General features: G+C 29.9%; 1 long non-coding RNA gene across 1 annotated transcript in view; it reads left to right on the top strand.

Moving 5' to 3' along the window:
* Nucleotides 1-18,225, top strand: part of LOC142327407 (uncharacterized) — a 402,205-nt gene that overhangs the window by 109,079 nt on the left and 274,901 nt on the right. The window lies entirely within an intron of this gene.

The following is an 18,225-nucleotide window of genomic DNA, read 5'->3' as shown; positions in this document are numbered from 1 at the left end:
TTGTTATCAAAAAATTGGTACCAATACCCTTACAATATTTTTTTTCATATTATTCTGTTTGAAATCAACATGTTATTTCCTGAAAGCAATAGTAATTTACACTTTTTCCTGGACTGGGTGAGAGAATTTTGAAAATTGAACGTTTATCCATCTGTTTTATAATTACGGTCCGATATTACTTAACTTCGCTGGACATTTTTGCAGAAAAATGTCCACTAGTTTAATAAACAAGAACCAATTTTCGGGAAATCGTAATACTTTTAATTATTTTTTTCCTTTTAATTTTATTTTATATTAATTGGTTTTTTCTTATTTTTATCTGATAATCGAAAATATTTTGTTAAGATTCCTTTTTTATCTTTTCTAATTTATATATAATATTTATTTAATTTTAAAACAGAAACGTAGATAAATAAAGAATTAGAACAGGTTTTATTACGATTCTGGTTTGTCTGGTTGTAAGAATTTTAACATTGAGTGTGGAAGAATTATTATTAAAAAACTCAAATCCCAATTTCTTTGAATTATTACCTCTAATTAGATCATAAATCTGTTTGAAATACAATGTTTGAAATATTGACGTTACGCGTCATTACCTTCTGCTTAAAATTGCTTTTATCCTTTTTCGTATCTCATTTGAAATTATTTCAGTTAATTTTTTAATCAGTCTTCTGTAATTTATTTTATTATAATCGAAGTAAATTATACGGAGTATAATTCATTCTTTTGTGGTTTTTGTTCATTGTTCTTTAACAGCTGTTGTGTTATAAATGTTACAGTTTTTAATCCCAATTTATATAGGATCTCTTTTTGTTGTTACAAACAAATTATCTAGATATAATATTCTGTTTCGCTTTTAGAATGTAGGATAGATTTAAATCCGAACGTATAAATCTAATCAAAACATTCCATTTTAAACCTTAATTCATTAGTTAGTAAGCTACTATTCATTTTATTATTAAGTTTTTTTTTTATTAAAAGCTTTTATGGTTGACACTTTTATCATTTGTCTTCTTGTAGAAACCTGAGTTTCTTTAATACATTTGTTTTTATTTGGATTTGTTTCTGTAATTTCTCTTCGAAATTGATATAAAAATATACGTTTAACAGATTTTTTTTTTGTTTTTGTAGTTCCTTATACGAAATAAAGAAGTATATTGTAATCGCGAAAAATTTCGGTTTTCAGATTTCAACGGAAAAATCCATTTCTGGATGACCATTTCTGGCCCGGCATTGCATCACTATTGCTAGATTTGATATATATATATATATATATATATATATATATAGATTTTTTCTTACTTTTCCTGTTTAGCCTCCGGTAACTACCGTTTAGATAATTCTTCAGAGGATGATATGTATGAGTGTAAATGAAGTGTAGTCTTGTACATTCTCAGTTCGACCATTCCTGAGATGTGTGGTTAATTGAAACCCAACCACCAAGGAACACCGGTATCCACGATCTAGTATTCAAATCCATATAATATTTACTTCCTTTATTTTAATCTCCCAATGCTTTTTTTACAATTTTTTTTCATGTTTCTTTTCAAATCTTGCATTCTTAATTTAACATACTTCCTGATATTGCTGATTGATGAAAGTTTGCGCAGTTACTAAGGTCGGGTGACAGTACAATTTACCCCATAACTTTTCCAAAAGTTTTCCCTTACTGGGGTTAATTAAGGGTGCGGGTATAGAAAATTGCAAAATCTGCAAAACGACTATGAGGGGTTTTATAATTCAAATTAACCTACTAATTAAGTTCATGCAATGTATGATAATAATTTGATAATGTATGACTAAAAAGAATGAAGCAAGTTCTTTAAAAAAAATTGTAATATTGTTATGCATATAAGTCACCAAAGGAACAACTTAATATCTAGGGCATTCGTATAATTTGACACCTTGCAATCTTTCATTCTTGTGAAACAAAAAAGACATGGTATTTCCTTTAATACAAATCAACTGAAACCATCTCAAACTGTTAAATATTTGGCCTGATTTTATAAATCAGGATGGAACATTATTAAAAAATATATGTACTTCATCGGTTAAATGCTGCATGAATGCATCAGATCATATCGGAAACACTTTGAATGATAGACTGTGAATACTGGTGTTTTTTGCTGATTGGGTTTCAATTAACCACACGTATCCGGAGTGGTCGGCCAGAGTCTGTCCAAGACTACACATTTACCGGTACATTTACACGCCAGACTGCGCACAGATGCCTTGGCATCTCTGCAGAGTAGTGTCGACATCGCGTCACAGTGCTGTTACTCTGTAACCTGGTATACATAAATAAATCAATAAACATAATTTTAGTCCACCTTGTGTAAGATACCCACCTGAGAATTGTTTCATACTAACAAGATGCATTATTTAAATGTTTAATAACAAATTTTTGCCAGGTTTCTATGTTGCTTGCATGTACTCCCTGAAATTATATGTAAAACATGTTGCGTCACATCGATTCAGCCATTCCTGATGCTGAGTAAATATACAAAATTTGACTAAAACTTCATTGAATGATCAAAAACTTCATTTTTGAAAAAATCTTTAGATCCAACACAAGTGATATTTGCAAACCGTATACATTTTCAGTTTTTCCTTAATTTAATGAATACTACTAACATTGTAACTGTCATTTTGTTTCATAAGATATCCCGATCACTGTCACTTCCAATATGAATATTCTTACCATTATTTTATTTTCCCTAATAGTTAAAATATTACATATATATATATATATATATAATATTTGAAGTAAATTTGTACAGCAAATATGATTATGTATTCTTATGAATGATTAGGTTCCATAAAGGCATAGCAATTTAGATGCCCTGTCATGCATCACAAGTTCTAAAAACGGCAGAGCCGTCATGAAGAATAATAGGCATCCCATGCCAGATTTACTAAGAAACGTGAAGACTGAAAATTTTCTATTGCCTTCTTCACCGAATCAAACATATAAGCATCCGCTGAAAAAATTAACTAATTTAACCTTTCCACTTTCACACTAATGTCCAATGCACTATGCCTTTCCACTATGTTCACAGGGATTGACTGAATAGTTAATATCACTGCATTCAGAGAAGGCCGCTCTAATTGTTGTTCTTGCTTCTTGTTACCTTTATATACATTACAGTTGTAAAAAGAGACTGGGACTTACAGTGTAACGCTACACATGTAAATGGTGTCTCATTCTATTTTGAAACACTGGATTGTTTATATACAGCGCTTCACCTCACCTCAGTAGGGAATATTCACGTGCTCACATATTATAAAATACTTGTATTTGCATTTTATGTATTACACAAGAACTAAATGAAAAATTTAACAAAGCAACAAAATTACAGATTTTTTTTAACAATGTTTAATGTAAAACAGTAACGAACGTCATATTATTTTAAAATTCACTTCTATTTAAATGTCTGATAGTAGTACTTCAATTAAGCTTCGCTTAAGAACTACAAACTTATTCAAGTTCAATTTAACAAAGCCTACAAGTTAGCACGTTACATATAAAGAAGAAAAGAGCTTTTGTTATTAAATAAAGAAAACAAAAGCCAAATAAAAAGGAAAAGACCTACGTAGACAATTCAAATATCTAAGTCTAGTTTACAGGAAACAAGAAACAAAACTAATCGAAAAAGGTTTAAATCAGCTAATTAACAACACTTGAAAAAGAAAACTTCTTAACAGTTCAAAACAAGGTTTTAACAAACGAAAACTAACAAGTAAAAGAGAAATGCTAGAACCATAACGATAATGGAGGGGTGGGATTAAGTGTGGTGCTGTGGATGGCCCCCATCACAAAAATTACCATATTTTTTATTTTTACTGACATTACAAGTTGCAAATAAATAACTTTTTCTTCTAATTAATTAAATTTAAAAAAAAGAGAAGCCATAAATAACGAAAAGACATACGTAGATAATCGAAAAAGATTTGAAATGTATTAATTAACTACATTTAAGAAAAAGAAAGTACTTCTTAATCGTTCAAAGCAAGGTTTTAAAATCAGCATAAACAAGAAAATGGTAGTAAAAAAATATTTAAAGAACCAAAAGGACATTATAAAAAAATGAACTAAGTAACACCTTGATTAAAATATGTCATAAATAAAAGAAAGACATCAATTAAGTACTAAACGAAAGCAGATATATAAGTAAAAGTTAAGTAAAACAGAAATGGTAGAACCATAATGAAAGCGGGAGGGTGGGATTAAGCGATATGGGGTGGAGGGCCCCCATGCCAAAAATTGAAGATCTTAATAAAATATTATTTTTTTAAATAAGTAACTAATGAATTGAAGACATTTATTTGTTCTTAATACAATTTTTAATATTATGATTAAATTCTGTGCTACATTTTTTAGTAAGTAATTTTAATATTTACTCGATTTCCTTTTAAAAAACCAAGATATTTAAAACAGAAAATATTTTTATATGTGTATATAGAAATTTGGTTTAGTTGTCATTACAAAGTTTAAAATTAAATTATTTTAATTAAAACACTTTAATAGAAAAATAGATTTTAATTAAATTTTACAGTTGTTTTTTTTTAATTTAGATTTGTAAAATATAGTCAACATTTTGGGATGATAAATTATTTAATTTTTATTCGTCAAACGTACGACTAGAAAATTATTTTATTGTTTTTGTTTAATTATAATTTCCGTAATGTAAAGAATACCATTGGGAATTTTGTTAAATTTTAAATTCAATGAAACAAATAAAAATTGTTAGCTTTTTTTAATATTTCTAACGTTTTGTTGTTTGTAATTACTAATAAAAACTTACTTAATCGAGTAAATTATTTTTAAATAATAATATATTGCACTTAAACGCTTCAAGTTGGCACAGACCATACAATATACCTCCGGCACGTTACTAGTGGGCGAACTGAAAACATCGATATACGTCAGTATTAAGCTACATGTAAACGTCAATGTTTTCAATACGCCTACTACATAACGTGGTGTACATAGAAAACTATTAAAGAATCCTTACTGTTGTGCCAACTTTCACGTGTTATCTGTATCAAGCGATGTTGCAGCCTACGAACTGTATCAAACGAAGAATTAAAAGCATTTTTGGATTTCATACTGATTTAATTGGAAATATTTTTTGTATTTCATTGTTTGATACTCGGATTTTAAGTCAGATAATAAGTATTTTTAATAGAAAAGCATTTTTGGATTTCATACTGATTTAATTGGAAATATTTTTTGTATTTCATTGTTTGATACTCGGATTTTAAGTCAGATAATAAGTATTTTTAATAGAAAAGCATTTTTGGATTTCATACTGATTTAATTGGAAATATTTTTTGTATTTCATTGTTTGATACTCGGATTTTAAGTCAGATAATAAGTATTTTTAATAGAAAGTTATGTATTATAATATTTATTACGTGTAATCACATCAAAACTATTCGGCATCTTTAATTACATTTTGGACTGTAAATAGTGTAATAAACAGTACTGCATGACGAAAGATAAGTATTAAATCAACTTTCTGATAGCAGACTGTTTTACAGAAGCTATTTCATCCGGATGAGTTATTTAAATTAAATTTAGAAATCTATGGTATAATAAAACAAGTTTTTTTATTAATGTTTGTTTGTGAAAATTTCAACCGAGATAGGTTTCATGTATTTTCTTAATTATTTTATATTATATTGCCCCGTATAACTTATATAAAACAAGATAGGTACCTATAATATATTATCGTTGTTTATCATCTTTTCTATCATTTCTGTATTATGCATTTCACTTTTAAATTTGGCCAAAGCAACGAACTCTGCACGTAAAAATAAAAACAAAACGTTGAAATTTAATTCGTGCTTCATAGGTAGCGTTATAAAAAGTCATTTACAGGTTTTAATTATCAAAAACAAGTTAATTAAGAACGTAATTTATTGTTTTTTTTTTTTTAAATTTAATTTTTTCTCTTTTTTAAATTAATATTATACTCTGACTCTTAAGTGTTATATATTATTTAACTTAACAGCCACCAATATCAGTAGCCGATCTGACAAGGATCGTTTTACGTTCAATTTTCGAAATTAGAGAACGAAAACAAAAATTAAAAATTAGGCATGTATTCAGCGGAGCTTTTTTTTAGCTTTAGCTGTCCGGTTAGTTAGTCGTTTAATGATTCAAAAAGGTCAGATCGGGTAGCTTAATTTATTCGAGACCTGTAGGTAGACGCGTCCTTTAAAAGTGACGGTGTAAGTTTAGTTATACCGGTATACACGTTCCAAGACACTAAATTTGCCAGTTAAGGATAATTAGAATGCGATAATAAACAGATATAATTGGTGGCAAAGAGATATATAAAAAATTATGGCGTTAAAATTAATTCGTACGGTTGGTCTTGGTCGGTCGCGGTTTGGTTGGAATTTAATGGCGCTCTATCTGGAACATTCGTATTATTGATAATAAGATGGGTATTTTTAAAAAAATTAAAAAGTATCTCTACTATAAACTACACTTAGCAATTTGTTTACATTTTTCTGCCGTTTCCTTAAAAAACAATGGACCATATTGTAGCCGATTGTTTTTTCAATGTACTCGTACATTACCAGTACCAATGTGATGCAGTTATTTGCTTGTACCTAGGGTCCTTTTATGTTTCTGAAGTAACAAATATTTTTACTACTTTTTTTTCAACTTTTGCTGAGCTTTGAAATGATTTTGCAGGATTATTTTTACAACTAACAGCTAGGTATTACGTAAACTATGATCTTCCAAATACTATTCATGCCCACTGTTAACAAAAGATATCATGTTCATTTAGAATTTGTATATTAAGAATTTGTATTTGGGTATTTAATACCACTGATATTGTTTTAACCTATGTACACCTTGTTTGTTCAGCGGTGGCGGATAGAAATTGGATGCGCCATACCATCGCAGCAATATTTTTATTTTAACAACTTGTCAGTTGAGATCAGGTATCAGAGCATAAAACATTGTGTTTACGTACTTTTCTGAAAACATTGTATACCTTTTTTATTACCAGTAACTGGATTTAATTCTTCCATAGTCGATCTTTGTTCGCATCTGTTATTTGTCAATACGTTTAGCAGTAGTATTAGTTTCGTTAAGGAATAGTTATTCTTTAGTTAATTTGATTTGAATTATTCGTAAATTTAATTTATTGTACTGTAAACATAAACCCGTAGTTTCGGCAAAATAAAAACTGGTAAATATTGGGTGAAAGAGAATGATTAAAAGTCAGACTCTAGCAGTTATTCTCAGTATTATATTTGGGCTCTTCATGTAGCCGTGAAAATTTTAGACTTCCGGTGGAAAAAAGCTAAAAAAACAACAGAAAAAGTTTGACTGAGAATGATGATATGAGACAAAAGATTATATTACCTGCGCTCCATAACGTTGTACAGAGAAGAAAATCGTTCATTTATATACGTAGATGAAACCTATATACATTCTTCCCGCACGAAGGGTCAAGCATGGACCGAAACTACATAAATAGCCATTTAAAACGTACAAATAGAAAATAAAATTTATATTAAAATAAAACTTACGAATTTAGACATTTTAAATTCTATCTTACCTCATTCATTACTCCTGTAGTTTTCAGAGTTGATGATCGCTAGATCAACTTTATTGGGGGGAATCTAACTTCTTCATACGCGTAACATTGCATAATCATCGAGTATGCGCAGTCGTTACTTCCAAACCCTGCCTAGCCAATCACTTAGAAAATGCATTTCGAAGAGATATTACGTATATAAAGTCCGGAGACTACTTTTCAGGCAACTCTAGCCATTCCCACACTCAGCGATCTGTTCTGAAAAATCCTGGAGTTTTCTTCATTTTACATACACATTGCACGTAATCAGATAGCGAAATAAAAACTTTTATCTAGAAAATGGAATCACATTGCGGACTGATTTACAGTTAAACTATTAAAAATTTGGAATTTTAAGCTTCTTCTAATTGAACTATCATAACGGAAGTTTTCTGAGAAAATGAGAATGTCGATATTTACAGTTACGTCTACTTTATACTTTTAATTTTAGTTTTATTTTTTCTTATATGTAAGTGCCAAGAGCAGGAAGTGGCAAGTGATGCTACATATATTAATTTATTTGAATTAAACTTTTGTCCTTACCTCCTCTGTACAAAAATTTTAGCTAATCATATAATATTCTTTTAGTCACTCCACAAAGTACAGAATTAAAGAACATTCTTACCTTTACTTTTTTTTTTGCTGATTGCAGCGCTTTGAGGCATAACTCCATCTTCAGTAATGTTTTCTTTAAATTTTTTTTCTTTCTTTCTATCTACACATTAAAATAAAATATAATACATTAAAATCTATAGAACAAATATTTTTTCAGTCAAAAAATTTTTTTTTTTTTAATTTAAAATGTTAATGTTAATATTTCAAATTTTCCTAAAACATGTTATCTATATGTTAACACAATACTGTACTGATTATTTGATTTATTAAAATTCTTATCTATGTATTACCAACTTAAATAATATTTATAAGAATGTTCCCATCAAATTCTGTCTTATATGTAAGTGATAATATTTTCACAGAGAGAAAAAAGGTAGAAAAAATTGAAAAACTGTATCGGTTATTTTGTATTAGTTATTTTTTATGGTAACGATATGTTACGGTAGCCGGTTTAGTCTAGTGGTGAATGCTTCTTCCCAAATCAGCTGATTTGTAAGTCGAGAGTTCCAGCGTTCAAGTCCTAGTAAAGCCAGTTATTTTTACACGGATTTGAATACTAGATCGTGGATACCGGTATTCTTTTATGGTTAAGTTTCAATTAACCACACATCTCAGGAATGGTCGAACTGAGACTGTAAAAGACTACACTTCATTTGCAGTCATACATATCATCCTCTGAAGTATTATCTGAATGGTAACTACCGGAAACTAAACAGGAAAAAGAAAGAAAGCATGAAGATGCGTCGTCGTGTAAGTGAGTATCTAGTTTTGCACGGAGTTTTTTTAACTAACTTTTCGAAGAAAACAAAACGATGTGATATTACTTTCGATGGAATTGTAGGATTGGGGATGAAATTGAATTTTCTTTATATTTTGAGCTATGAGGAGTACGAAAATATCGTTCATGTATAAAATCTTGTGACTCAAAAATCTCCAAAACTAATATATGAATATCACTGAAATTTAGATGTGCTGTAGTAGTGTATTTGAGGTTGCCCATGTGAACATTTTATTGAGATTGGTTGAGTCGTTTTTCATTTTCGCTAAATTTAAGGTCGGCAAGAGAACAACATAACCTCAAATTTGAGGTTACGTTGGCTTTGTATTGGTGTATTTTTCATATGCGCCTAGGTAGTAACAGTGGCGAGCGAGTTTAAACTTGAAGGAAGCTTGCGTGTAGGATCTACTCGTTATTTTTAATTATTTCATCAAATTACGTTATAATAATTTAATTTACTTTTAAATAGAAAATATATATATTTTTTTTAATTATTCCTCTTTTAATATTCTCGTTTAATTTATGTTTTGTATATTTCTTGCCCAAAAAATTATACAAAAAAAAAATTACGAAAAGTCTGTCCAGAACTGCGCAAGAATTTTTTTAACACGTTTGTACTTCATTATCAGCTGTTTGAGAAATTGTATATTCATTATTCGAAATTGTATATTCACAATGGTAGAGGAAACTGTTAGTATTCTTTATTTTTTAGTATTACATAACTAATTAAGTTCAACAAATACTTGATGAAATAGAAAGAGAGTCATTAATTGTATCGCAACGTTTGTACACCTGATATAGGGCCAGATGATTGGTTAATAAATTCTGTCATGGATATAGCAGATGTATTTTTTTTTATATTTTACCGTGATGAACAGAAAAATAAAAACCATATAAATTATGTCAACTTAAAACAAGAATCTGAAAAATTCCTGGTTGAATGCTGATTAAAAGTAATACAAGGAAGTATTTGAAATGAATTTAAGCATAAATTATAATATAGATCTACGTATAAATCTCTCGTTTGTGACAGAACCGTTTTCTTTTACCAAAATTTAAAGATTTCTATCTATTTTGTCTCGTATTAAATTAATCGTTTGATTAACGTCTTTATCTGAGTGAAATAAAAGCCAAAAATGGTTGTTTATTTTTTTCAAAAATGTCTAAGTTTAAATATATACATCTATGTTTTGGTAGTATAGTTTTACAGTTTTTATTTTTTGCTACAAAATCAAATAATTTGTTTAATCATGATAGACATTATAGAAAATATTTTAGTAAAGTCGTTATCGTACGGAACAGGATATTTTTTTTACGAATTGAGAAATGAGTGTTAATTTAATTTACATCTGTTCTTATTTTGATTTTGAATTAGAAATTAGAATAAGGAAAATGGATAACATTTAAATAAGTAATTTTAAAAAAAAATTATTTGAAAAAGGAATTCAGAAATACGTTCCTGATCACCACGTATGAAATAACTTATTGAAATTTTCCGGATGTTCGTGTGTGTGTGTGTGTGTGTGTGTGTGTGTGTGTGTGTGTGTGTGTGTGTGTGTGTGTGTGTGTGTTCGATGTTGGTCTCTAAATCACTTTATATCTTCACAAATATTCGACTAAACTTTTTCAGATTACTTCTATATATGGGACATTGATGCTATTAAATTTTCAACTTGAAAGGTCAAGGGGGATGAGGCTGTAGAGCAAGGTCACCCTCAGTATCTCGAAATTTCGCGTAATTAAGGACATATTTTTCTTAGGCACATTTGTTAGCAATTAAAATATAACGATATTTACAAAAAAAGTTTTGAAAACTCGTACCCCCATCCTACAGAAATGTTCTAAAGTAGTGGCTAAGTGGGCATATTGCGTCCCTGTCACCACAAGGAGCACTTATTCCCTTTTTCCCCGTGGGAAATTCCTTTATTTCTTTGTACTCTTGCAACAGAAAATTTGAAATCGCACAAGGTTTCCTACCAAATTATTTTTTACACTTTAAATATTAATTATTTATTTTATTTAGTTAACATTTCAAAGGTTGGTAGCACTGACGTAGAATTGTAGCAGACTGTTATGTTGTGTCGTCACAGGTGATCGGTAGAATTAAATGATTAATATCTAAACAGTAAAAAAGTAAGACGGTCTGGCTGGGTCTCAAACTCGATCGCCTGGTTGACTCGATACATGGTGCGTTAAGCCTCACGGCTACACTAGTCTGCCGACCGTTCAAGCGAAATTTGTTCTGTGTAAATTGCGAAGTTACATTAGTTTAGTTGGTGCCGACCGTCACCGCTAGTACCGCCACACCTGCGCGAATTAAATACGGTATGTGCCCGCGCTTTAGTTAGAATCATTGACTTAAATAAACGAAATATATATTTAAATAAAATAATAAATATTGTAAATTAAGTTGTGTGTGTAAGCCGTGCATCAGAAATAACCTATAGTTGTAGAACTTTCCCGGAACGCGGCTTGTTGTACGCAGTTGTAGGAAAATCCTGCTACTGTGTTGTCAGCTTTTTTTTGAGTACTTTTTATATACACGATACAAAGTCAGATTTTTTAAATAAAATTAATGATTATAAAGTGAGACCTTAATATATAAAGCTTTATTTTTGATTTATTTTTTTCAGAACAATTTCTTGTTTTAAAATTAAATAAAAAATGTTCTAGTTAGCTCGAGTTTATGATCGTACATTTTTGAAAAAATTCATTCTTTTTACTTAATAAGTTTGTCTTTAGGAATTTAATTTTGTGGTTCAGTTTTTCTTTATTTATTCAGAAGCTTTTACAGACTATAAGAACGGTAAGGTATGGTTTGGGGTAGAAATAGACAGATCAGTAACGCCTGCGAGTGTCAATTAGAAGACGAATTTAGATTTACAGCCTTTGGGCCTACTGCCAAATTACTTCCTTTACTCGGGATTGACCGCTACCTTGTCGAATTCCCATGAGACTTGCGTTGGCACTAGGAATATAACTGACCTCCCCATTCTTCTTCATCATTTTCTACCCTCTATCTCTCAGTACCTGTTAAAATTCACGTGCTAATTGACATATTATGTTTTTTAAATCTTACTACAATCTGTTACCATTATTTACTAGTATTATAGTTTTCCTTTTCTTTTTTTTTTTTTTAATTATTTTTCGCATTTCTTTCATCCAAAGTATCCAGTTACGGTAATCATCGTCAGACGAGGATTATAACAAAAATCTTATTATTATTTTTACTGAACGGAATTAAATGAACTTTGATTTAATTTAAAATCAAGTGCGTTTTAAAGAAACTGTTGCTTTTTTTAATTGAAAAGTTTCTTGGAATCCGGCGGTCAAATTATTTGTTAAAGTTTATATATAATGTAATGTTCGAAAGTTCACCTTCTTTTACGCCTTGTGGTGTTGATAATTCACACTTTTTTTAATCTAAATTATAGATTATTATTTAAAGGATGTGTCTGTTTTGTGATCTACAAATTTTTTCATCAGTCAGTAGAACTCATAAAGCGATTTATCAAACCCAATTTCTTTTCATGAATGATTACTCTGTAATCATTTTAATGAGATAGTAATGGTTAGAAATTTCTCGTGATGTAAAAAACACTACCTTTTATCAAATAATCGTATGTTAAACCGTATGAGTTTAGAATTTTTTTTTTTAAATATGTTTAGAGTACTTTTTATAGCATTACAAATAAATGTAACGTATTATAGATATTTAAGAAATTATTGAAACATGTTTAAGAAATTCAGATTGAAGATTTATGTAAGAGGTCAAAAGATTAGGCATTCCAATTAAACTAGTTGTTTTTAAAATATCAGCCGCAATTTTGTAATGAGGTTAACATTTTACGGTTAACATACAACGGTTAATTTCTTCTTTTTTTTTGTAATATTTCTAGTAAATATCTTCTGCTTATCCAAAAACATTTTGGTAAATTTTTTGTTATTTCAACGAAAAGAGGTACTTTAATCTGTTGCTTTACACTGCTTAATCCAATTTTTCTTATGACTATAACTTGCGCAAATCCTGAAGTACAAGAATTACAAGTTAGAGTTGCTTTGTTTGCGAGTGTTATATGCAGTATATATATATCCAGTCTGTGAAATTAATTAAGTATAGGTGATAAGGCTGAATTTCACATCAATTCGACGGAATTACAATCCTTTAAATAAAGTTTTATTGACTTTACTATGATGACAAATTAAAAACAATCCCTGTTATCTTTCGTCATGAATTCTCTCAATCTTGTCTGATTTAAAGCCGGATGCAACTGTCTATACTCTTCACAGGGGCGCCGCGAAATATTGTAAAAGCTTCATAATTAATTGAACAAAAACATTTATAATTATTAATTTAATGTTAATAAAGTAAAAAAATAACGAAGATACACGAGTTTTATTTATTTTAATCTTTTACTTACGATTGATTAGTCATACTTTTATTTATGGTAGGACGCCATGGAAAAAGTTTAATTGAAAAAGGGCGCCGCGATTCGGAAAAGTTTGGGAACCACTGTTCTATACAGATGACTTTTAATATAATAATTTATTCGGCTGCACTTTTTTTGTGGATGAGCTGCATATCTCTTTGGACTGTCGTTTATTACACGTGTTTTTGTCGCTGAGCTTTATGTTATTAACAAATCTCTGAACTTTTTAAATCCTAAACGTCATGTTTTTATCTGTAGTAATTCGTTGAGTGTATTTGAAGCGATAGATCGACTTGTACTCGAAGACTTCCTCTTGTTTTGGAAATACATTCTCTATCCTAATCCGTCGTAATACACGTGTCAGCTTCTGATGGATTCCAAGCCACGTCGGGATCTCAGAAAATGTGAGTGCCTAATCGTTTTCTTGCTATCGATTTTTACAATTTTATAAAACAACTCGAATAGAATGGAAGAATGAGTGTAATGTGACTGTAGATAAAACGTTTCGACTTTTAAAGAATACAGTTCGTCCAGTAGAGCAAAGAGGAGAGATGAAGTTGTACAGGGTTATCATAAAAGAATGGTGCGGTTTTGAACATGGTTTAAATTAAAACAGAATTACTTACAGTTTATGTTTTTTATTTTTCACTCAAACATTTTTTTACATAATTAATAAATTTCAATATGTGCGCCCTTAGTCGCTCGGCAAATGTCCAAACGATACTCTAACTTCTCTCCAAACATTAGTTAACATTTCTTCGTTAATGGTTGTCATTGCTTCATTAATCCTGTTTTTTAAGTGGTTTAGGACGCGAATTTTTTGCGTATAAACAACGCTTTTGATATACCCCGACAAGAAAAAATCGCAAGGTGTCAGGTCTGGACTCCTTGGAGGCCAAAGTACGGGTCCTTGCCGGCCTATCCATCGATCTCCAAGTTTTTCGTTCAAACCGTCCGTGACCAATGCATTGAAGTGCGAGGGTGCACCATCTTGGAAATGAAGTCGATGAATGTTTTGGAGTTCATCCGGCTGAGGAAAGCAATAATCGGTTAACATGTCAAGATACACAACTCCATTAATTGTTTTTTCAGCAAAGAAGAAAGGCCCTATTACACGATTTTTCATCGCACCACACCAAACATTAACTTTAGGCCAATCGCGTTGTTTCTCGATAATTGCGTGTGAGTTTTCAGAGCCCATATTCGTGAATTGTGTCTGTTAACACATCCATTCCCATGGAATGTAGTTTCGTCTGTAAAAATTATATCGTCTAAAAACGATTCGTTTTCACTTATTCTGTCCAACATTTCAACAGCGAAATTGTAACGTTTTACACCATCATCGGGTTTGAATTCCTGCAGTATCTGAATTTTATAAGCGTGTAATTTCAGTTTTTTATGTAAAACTTTGGTTTCAATTCCTGCAGTATCTGGATTTTATAAGCGTGTAATTTCAGTTTTTTATGTAAAACTTTGTGAACTGTTGATTTTGGAATACCTAATTCGACGCTTCGACGGGGGATGGTCTTCCCAGGACTTATTGCCGATCGTCTAATTAGTTCAACCGTTTCGTATGGTACACTTGGTCTGCCGGTTGATTTCTGTTTCTTAACCGAACCAGTTTCTTCGAATTGTTTGAACCAACGTGTTATGTTATTTTTGTGTGGTGGGATCTCTTCCGAATTCACGTTGAACTAAAATTACGGATTTTAATTCAGCCATCAATAAAACACACTTTGCTTTGTGTTTATCCGAAAACATAGTAACTCACTAAACTCACCGCAACAACAATACAAGAACTGACGTTGTGGTTACAACTGCTGATAAACAAACTTTTGGGTTGGAGGCTTTCAGGGATACCATTCTTTTATGATAACCCTGTATTTTGTCGTCTACAGATAGGTCATCCCAAACTGACACACAGAAGTTTTATGTTGCCAGATGATATCCCTATGTGTCGTCGATGTAACCGCCGTCTAACTGTTCACCACATTCTTGTGGACTGTGTATGTTACATGGCTTTACTTCTAAATGTCTACCGCAATACGTTGTACTCTGGGTGGCGATGTTACGATGAATGATAAAATAATTGATTTTGTTCGTTGGAATAAATGGTTGGTTGTAATACTTTTATTTTTATTTCTGTTTTTATAACAGAATGTATTTATAATGTCTGTATATTAAGATATTTTTCTTCTTTTTTTTTGTATACTGTTTTACGTGGTCTACGGTACCTGTTTCTTTAGTTAGTTTTTTATTTTACTGTTATTCGAGAAGGGCCCTTTAACTCATCTCGAATTTCGTCGAAGTTTATGTAAACTTTTAATGTTCTATGTTTGCTGCAATTTTTTAAATAAAGTATATCATTTTTTTAAGATTCAGTTTTGATATTAGTTTTAAGTAAGTTCTTTTGGAATGCTAGCTGTGATATTGTAAGTTTTTTTGTTTTTTATGTTGTTTATGAAGTCTTGTTCCGAGCAGTGATAATGGAAAACTCGTTTTTCGCGAAAAAAGAAAAAATCGACAGGTATAGAATTGTGATAAGCAACACCATATTAGGCTTTCGTAGTAAAAAAGGCATTCACTCTTCATATAAACTCCTCGTTAGCCCAGCACGATTATGCTTGTTGTTCTTTATAAAGACTGTGCTATTTTCTTCTGTCAGGCGTCAATTGCAACATTAATAAATTTATGTAATAAACTTTTTTCTTTTTCATAAAATAATTCTAAAGGATGCTTAATAAAGAGGTGAATTTGAAAGAAATTTTCTTTATTAGCAATTTAAAAAATATATTTTTTTAATGATTCGCTTCCATATTTGTTGATGAAAATAATATTGCGGAAATGAATTACATTTTTATTAAATTTTTATTTCGATTTAAGAATAAAAAATCCGGAAAATAATTGTGAAATACATTCATTAGGCGCTCTAGTCGTTTAAGATTCGCCATGAAAATATAGAAAAATTAATTTAAATATTGTACGTACGATATAACCTAGTAGTGTGGATATTTTTGGTCCATATAACACTTCTGGTCAACAACTTAGGTTGACTTAGTAACTTAGGTTACTAATAAACTAAAACATTATAAATAGTAACAACCTTAATTTTATCTTAAGTGACAACCGATTAATAGAAGTCTACAATAACGATATACCGGATAATAATATTTATATTGCGATTAAAAATGTACCTTTTTTCTATTTCAGATTAAACTATGTAAAAACAAAAATAGGTACGTTAATATAAAACTATTTATTACTTTTAATTATATTTTTTTATTGCGCGATCGTTTTATTTCAAAATAAAGCCCTCTAAGGATGACTCGTTATATAAGTTTATTTTATTTAATATGTAATTTTATAACAGGAGTTAGATGTAGTAAAACCAGTTTTGAAAATCGTTATGGAATTATATTTAAATTACTACTGTTTTTCTGAAGTTTGTAATTAACTCTTAACAGGTTACAACTACTATACTAGTTGAGAGGAAGAAGATTGTATTTTAAATATTAACACCTTTTAAAATTATTATATTTATCCAGTTTTTTATTTTATTTTTTGTAAACTTTTATTATTTTTTCTTAGCTCTAGCTGTCAGTATTTTTGATAATTTATTTTATTTCTTTTTTTTTTAGTCTTATTAATTAATAATTTTTTAATAATTGTTTGTTATTAAGCGAAATTTGTTAACTTTATATTTGTTTGCTGTTGAACTTGATTCTTTTTTTTTTTCAAAATTGCCTAGCAGTTTTATCTACGTGAGTATATATCACTTAATATTACAGATTAGTAAAAATTTAATTATTGTGTAACTTGGTTTCAGGAACAGGATCTTTTTGAAGTATCGGTGCCGAAACCGGTTAAAGGTCAGGCGATCCTTTTCGTAAATTTAAAGCCGTAACTCTTACAATGTCGACAAAAAATAATTAAGTTAAATTTTTGTTGTAGCACTTCTTTAATACTTTTCGGGCTCTGCCACATCGTCTGCATATCTGATATTTTAGTATTTTTATATTTTGTTGTTTATTTTTCGGTAAATATATTCGTTATTGATGTTGATACGGTGTGAATCTTCGTTTCTATCCGATGGGAGGTTGCATCCACGGGTAGAGGGCTAGTTTTCTTCTGTAAAAAATAGTTTTTTTTTTAATTTACCGATGACGTTTTTAAATTGAATAATAAATTAAATTGTAAATTTTATTTTAGTCGGTATTATAATGTGTTTTATTTTCATTTAACGTTTAACATTTTTTACCTACTCTTAAATCTTGTTCGATTTTCTCTAATAGTAAATAGACAGATATTAGCAATTCCTTTGCTTTAATAAAGTAGTACTAAAACACCAGAATTAATTACTAAAAATATTTAGTGTTGGAGTAAATGAAATTAAATCATTTTTGTTTATCGCCGAACCGTTTGTTCTCCAGTCGGAATATGTTTCGATGATAACAAGTGTTATGATATCTCTTATTTTAAAATTCAGTTTACGGCGTGGATGTGTCCTTTCAGCTGTGCTCTTTTTAAGATGGATGTCGGTATTTCATAAACGTTTCTCAGTACATTAATGACGAAACCGCTTAAATTATTTATGGAATCGTTGATTTCTTTATTATTTCAGTAATATTAATATGAACGACATTTATCTTTTTCAACAGTGTATCATGACACCAGTTAAGGTAGCTAGAACCACCGGGTTGGTCTAGTGGTGAACGCGTCTTCCCAAATCAGCTGATTTGGAAGTCGAGAGTTCCAGCGTTCAAGTCCTAGTAAAGCCAGTTATTTTTACACGGATTTG

This window comes from Lycorma delicatula, chromosome 7 (assembly GCF_047948215.1).
Source record: "Lycorma delicatula isolate Av1 chromosome 7, ASM4794821v1, whole genome shotgun sequence".
Lineage (NCBI taxonomy): Eukaryota > Metazoa > Arthropoda > Insecta > Hemiptera > Fulgoridae > Lycorma > Lycorma delicatula.
Note: the sequence above shows the minus strand (reverse complement) of the source record. Positions and strands in the feature narration are given on the sequence as shown.